The 6,872-nt window shown below is 37.0% G+C and overlaps 1 long non-coding RNA gene across 1 annotated transcript; it reads right to left on the bottom strand.

Moving 5' to 3' along the window:
- Nucleotides 1-1,919: 1,919 nt before the first annotated feature.
- LOC134811513 (uncharacterized) lies at nt 1,920-6,655 on the bottom strand. The gene is made up of 2 exons (XR_010159821.1): nt 6,455-6,655; nt 1,920-2,197 (listed from the first exon to the last, which is right to left on the bottom strand). It is a non-coding gene; the product is annotated as an uncharacterized LOC134811513 (long non-coding RNA).
- Nucleotides 6,656-6,872: the final 217 nt, after the last annotated feature.

The following is a 6,872-nucleotide window of genomic DNA, read 5'->3' as shown; positions in this document are numbered from 1 at the left end:
TTAGGGGTCATTGTGATATGTTGCGAGTTCGAATCCCAGTTGGGCCCAGATTTCAAAATTGATGGGCAGCTGTCACTCACCAAACCATGGTGTGAATGGTAGTGGCTTTCATTAGAGCTGCGAAAATAACAAGAGTGCATATGCCTGGATGATAATTAATCACTCTACAGTCGACTGTCACGTGACAAAAACGCCGTGATTTCATTGGTTAACCTGATAACGCGCCGCAGATCTCTATAAACACAAATTATTCATCGCGCGTGCAGTAAACTCAAATTAAGTCCTAATTTGTTACCGAAATTTGGCAACTATCAACATCATGGCACAATTAAGTCGCATGCCCAGTAAATTGCTAATCAAATGTACGGCACTAATAATACAGTCTACACTTACAGTGTATGAATTCATGAACAAATTTATTAAGGCAGATTGGTAGAACAACGATCGTAAATGATAATTTGTATTAACAGTGGAAAGTGTTCTTAAGGGAGACTGTTGTGCAGCCATGTCGGGAGTTATAAAACACCGAACACGACATTAAAAACACTTTCCAACTACAAAACTTAACCACTAAACCAGCTTTGAGCACCATTTCTAGGTTATGAGACGGCTAAATGATGCGAATAATAAATCCTCAGAGCTCCCAGTACTCTACATTAAAAACACTTTCCAACTACAAAACTTAACCACAAAACCAGCGAGATCTGAGCACTATTTCTAGGTTATGAGACGGCTAAATGATGCGAATAATAAATCCTCAGAGCTCCCAGTACTCTACATTAAAAACACTTTCCAACTACAAAACTTAACCACTAAACCAGCTTTGAGCACTATTTCTAGGTTATGAGACGGCTAAATGATGCGAATAATAAATCCTCAGAGCTCCCAGTACTCTACATTAAAAACACTTTCCAACTACAAAACTTAACCACAAAACCAGCTCTGAGCACTATTTCTAGGTTATGAGACGGCTAAATGATGCGAATAATAAATCCTCAGAGCTCCCAGTACTCTACATTAAAAACACTTTCCAACTACAAAACTTAACCACAAAACCAGCTCTGAGCACTATTTCTAGGTTATGAGACGGCTAAATGATGCGAATAATAAATCCTCAGATCTCCCAGTACTCTACATTAAAAACACTTTCCAACTACAAAACTTAACCACAAAACCAGCTCTGAGCACTATTTCTAGGTTATGAGACAGCTAAATGATGCCAATTATAAATCCTCAGAGCTCCCAGTACTCTACATTAAAAACACTTTCCAACTACAAAACTTAACCACTAAACTGCAGCTCTGTGCACTATTTCTAGGTTATGAGACGGCTAAATGATGCCAATTATAAATCCTCAGAGCTCCCAGTACTCTACATTAAAAACACTTTCCAACTACAAAACTTAACCACAAAACCAGCTCTGAGCACTATTTCTAGGTTATGAGACGGCTAAATGATGCGAATAATAAATCCTCAGAGCTCCTAGTACTCTACATTAAAAACACTTTCCAACTACAAAACTTAACCACAAAGCCAGCTTTGAGCACTATTTCTAGGTTCTAAAACGACAAAACGATGCGAATTATAAATCTCCCACTGCGTAAGCCGGTAAACTAATTAACCGGCTAAAAAAGCTGAGACGGCTATTATGTATTATCGTAACGACATGATCACGGCCGTTAAATGGCTATTAGTTGACTGTTCATAACAGCTGCTCTATATTTGTGCGCTCTATCATAAGGTTGTTTCAGAGCTGCTAAACTCCGGCTAATATAACAAGCCTTTTTATATAGCCATTTAAGAAGGAAAAATACTTAGCACTTTACAACCAACAATCACTCATGTTTTAAACCTTTATAGCGAGTCGGCATATTACAATTTTACCGAAGTCAATTATTTTTACTTGAAAAGTATAAGAGTTAAGACTGCAGAATCTTTAGTATTATAAGTATAAAAAGCAGAAAAACACGCCACATGAGGTCTCAAAATATAGATAACAGTAAGATTTTTAATCTGCCTGCACGTGAGATGGGGGGAATGTTTTTTATTCTTCTTCTTTGCAGGAAGTGGTAACCTGTTCTATCCCTCTAGTTCTTTTTGTTGTTACGCCACTGCTTGTTGTATTTCCTGCTATCACTGGTTGTGTGTTCCGGCCCTGTTAGTGTTCTTGGACAGCCAGGACTGTTTTTCTTTGCTCCTGATAAGATATTTATGATAAGATATTTATGAAAAATAAAATAAGGAGGAAAGGAATTATTCAACGTTTCAATGTGACAACATCGTAATCAAACGTGGGATCAACAGAAATTTGACTCTCATAAATAATATTCAATTCGGATTTCAAATATAATAAGGAGCTAAATAAAGTAGTGTTTAAACCAAATTAATTGATGAGTACACCCGTCTTATTATATGCTATAGATTGAGTTATACAATATCAATATATACATCTATGCAGAATTTGATATGTATGAATCATGATTCCACCTAATTTGTGAACGGAAATTATTGCGGAATCGAAACTTTTTAAATACAGTAAAACCCCGATTGACCGCGGAGTTTGGGGGAAAGGAAACATCTGCGGTAAATCGGGGTTCGTGGTAAATCGGGGTTTTGTTTGTTTACATTATACTAATTGTATCGATGTAAATACGTTTGGTCAAAGAAGAGTCAACCTAAAAGTAACAATTACATGGTAGTTCAGTACACTAATAAATATGTTGAGGATATCAACCTTAACAAGATCCTGAAATCATTCTCAGACATGTAGACTTCCTCAAGTCTCATGGAATTAAAATCAAGTCTGAGAATAGAAAGCTTCCATATCTGTATGGTACGACAAAAATGCACAAGGACCCTATTAAATTTCGATTCATTACATCTGGAAGAAATAGTTCCTTGCAGCAGTTGTCTGTAGCTGTTGGATTATGTTTGAAAACGTGTCTGAAAGTTGCTAAAAATTATTCTGGGATTAATCTTACTTCGGAATATGTATTTTAGCATGACGTGTCATTCTTTTTGTTAGTTCGTTTTCAATTTTTGATCTTAATTTTAATTTTCAGTACGTTTTACCTAAAAATATCATTTTTTAGCTAGCAGAATGGTTTTCAGAGGGCATTAATGAAATGTACTATGAGCTGGTCCCAAGTCCAGACGCCATTTTATTCTTTGTAATTTTAAATAACACTGTCTAGTCATTGACTACTGAATATACATGGAAACATATGTGGTCATAAGCTATCTATACTATACATTGCACATCGTTTATTAATTGTAATTAAAGCAAGTCATTGAATGTTTTATCTGGCAACAGTGCACTGGGTAGGAATGTGAGTGTGTACTGTGTATTTTTTGTAGCTCGCTCAATGGTGAATCTTAACGTAGGCCAATTTTATTTAGAGATATCAATTATATCATAGCCAAACTGGGGAAGGTTTTCATAGTCAACTTAAACAAGTTGTGATTACATTACATAAGCTGACGGTTATTTTCGATTTTCTCAAGATCTAACTGATAGAATTTGAAATATTTCCTTGTGTTTGAAGTCATATCTCACGTTTGGCACATAGAAATTCGCGCAAACTTGCTCAGATTATCCGTCTTATAGACATGTGACTATCTGGAAAGTTTAAAGAAATTCTATCAGTTAGATCTTGAGATAATCGACTTTCGTCAAATATCGTACCAAAACCGCCAATTTGAGATATTTTAATGTGTTTGAAGTCATATCTCAAGTTTGGCTCATAAAAATTCGCCCAAACTTGCTCAGATTAATCGTCTTATAACCATGTAACTATCTGGAAAGTTTAAAAAATTCTATCAGTTAGATCTCAAAATATATGCCCGCGTTCCGCGAGAACGCACCAATTAGAGATATTTTCTTGTGTTTGAAGTTATATCTCAAATTTGGCATATAGAAATTCGCTCAAACTTGCTCATATTGTCTGTCTTATAGCCATGTAACTATTTGGAAACATTTTAAGAAATTCTATCAGTAAGATCTTGAGATAATGGACTTTCGTCAAATATCGTACCAAAACTGCCAATTTGAGATATTTTAATGTGTTTGAATTCATATCTCAAGTTTGGCACATATGAATTCGCCCAAACTTGCTCAGATTAATCGTCTTATAGCCATGTAACTATCTGGGGGGGGGGGAGCCAAGGAGATATTTGTAGATATTTGTAGATTAATGTAGAATGAATAATCCACGAAAAAAGTGGTTGACATTCTACAAATTTATACATTTATCTCCAAAAATTCAGTAGAATTTCTGGGCACATATTTGAGATTACATTTTTGTAGATAAATGTAGATATTTGTAGATTATTGTCAATGGATAATTCACGAAAATTCTACAAATTCTACAAATTTATACATTTATCTCCAAAAATTCAGTAGAATTTCTGGGCACATATTTGAGATATACATTTTTTGTAGATAAATGTAGATATTTGTAGATTATTGTAATGGATAATTCACGAAAAAAGTGGTGAATTAACGTATCCAAATATCTACAAAAATCTACTTGGCTCCCCCCCTATCTGGAAAGTTTAAAGAAATTCTATCAGTTAGATCTTGAGATAATCGACTTTCGTCAAATATCGTACCAAAACCGCCAATTTGAGATATTTTAATGTTTTTGAAGTCATATCTCAAGTTTGGCACATAGAAATTTGCCCAAACTTGCTCAGATTATCCGTCTTATAAATCAAGAGGCTTGCATATAATGAACATGTTGACATGGGTGCAGAGTTGAGTCTGTACGGAACCTAGTAGTTTCAGTTCCTTGTTTAACTTGCCGTACAGCAAGGACATCCACTACTTTAGCCCGGCGAGGCACATAACTCACTCTACAACTCCATGTCAAATGTTTCATATATTCATATATAGCCATGTAACTATCTGGAAAGTTTAAAGTCAGGGTCAGGATCAGGATCAGGATCAGGATCAGGATCAGGGTCAGGATCAGGGTCAGGGTCAGGGTCAGGGTCAGGGTCAGGGTCAGGGTCAGGGTCAGGGTCAGGGTCAGGGTCAGGGTCAGGGTCAGGGTCAGGGTCAGGGTCAGGGTCAGGGTCAGGGTCAGGGTCAGGGTCAGGGTCAGGGTCAGGGTCAGGGTCAGGGTCAGGGTCAGGGTCAGGGTCAGGGTCAGGGTCAGGGTCAGGGTCAGGGTCAGGGTCAGGGTCAGGGTCAGGGTCAGGGTCAGGGTCAGGGTCAGGGTCAGGGTCAGGGTCAGGGTCAGGGTCAGGGTCAGGGTCAGGGTCAGGGTCAGGGTCAGGGTCAGGGTCAGGGTCAGGGTCAGGGTCAGGGTCAGGGTCAGGGTCAGGGTCAGGGTCAGGGTCAGGGTCAGGGTCAGGGTCAGGGTCAGGGTCAGGGTCAGGGTCAGGGTCAGGGTCAGGGTCAGGGTCAGGGTCAGGGTCAGGGTCAGGGTCAGGGTCAGGGTCAGGGTCAGGGTCAGGGTCAGGGTCAGGGTCAGGGTCAGGGTCAGGGTCAGGGTTAATTGTCGCCCACCCATTTTACCATGGAAAATGTAGTCATAAGCTATCTATATATAATATTATACATTGCACATCGTTTATTAATTGTAATTAAAGCAACTCATTGAATGTTTTATCTGGCAACAGTTATTATACATAGTGTGCACTGAGTAGGAATGTGAGTATGTATTTTTTGTACTTATTAACGGTGAATCTTAACGTGGGCTGATTTTATTTGGTGATATCAATTATTTCATAGCCAAACTGGGGAAGGTTAAATAAAACAAGTTGTAATTAAATTAAATTAGCTGATAGTAGAAACTTTTCGCAAATAAACTGTGAATTAACAGTGAACAGTGAACACATATAATTTGAGAGAGAATTGATTCGTTCACCGGACACATACATTATACTGTCCAGAGATATTATGGGAGGTTCAAGCTTATTAAAAGATTCTTTGAACTTTTGAAAAGTAGCAAAAATTGAGAAAAATTGATAATCTAGGAGGGGATAGGGAGTTGGTTCAAACATATAAGTAATAAAACATGTTTTATTTTGCAGAATTATACAATATGCATATGTTATCGTCTTCGACTATAAGGGATGATGGGGCGATGACGTGATTATAATTATATATGATAAAGTTCCAGGTGATGACTAATTGAAGGCGTGTAAGTGTGAGGATGAAGAATCAGCCTTGATGCATGAGCTGGAAGGGTGAACGAGGTAAAAATATGTACATGGTACAATTTCATAGAAACTGAGAACAAAAATCCTTTACATCAGTACAGACCGATATGCTTGCCTTCAATTACAAACCTTGCTTTAAAAATGATATTGTTATTCAAGTTAAAAGCCTTCGAAGTTTTTTAATAAACTATCGCATGATATTGTATATCAATCAAATTGCAACTCTTAAGTTAACTTGTTGTTTAATTGTATTACTGAGTCATAAATGAACACTTGTAGTACGTACCTATATGGCGGTTGATCTGCAACTTGTCCCATGCTGATGAACCTGATAATTAAAATATTTGTTGTAAATATCCATAATATTCACACTAGATTCTAGACGGCAAAGTTCGAATTGCAGTCGGAACTGCAGAGTGGAGACGTACATTTTGTTAATTTACTAAAGTAACTGGTAAAAACACTTCTATGGAAATAAAACCAGGTTATATAATAAATTTATAGTCTATTAAACTACATCGATAATAGTATATTATATGGATAACAATAATAATAATATCAGTTTCGGCTGCTCAGGTCAAAATTCGAAAACCTATCATTTTATGCAGCCTAGATTTAATGATTCAAATAAGAAGCGCAGTGTTTCTAAAGTAAGACCGTAGACTTCTACAATAGCTGGATCAGCTATGGCTTAAGGAAAAACA

Source organism: Bolinopsis microptera, chromosome 2 (assembly GCF_026151205.1).
Source record: "Bolinopsis microptera isolate Bmic1 chromosome 2, MBARI_Bmic_1.0, whole genome shotgun sequence".
NCBI classification, from domain to species: Eukaryota; Metazoa; Ctenophora; class Tentaculata; order Lobata; family Bolinopsidae; genus Bolinopsis; species Bolinopsis microptera.
Note: the sequence above shows the minus strand (reverse complement) of the source record. Positions and strands in the feature narration are given on the sequence as shown.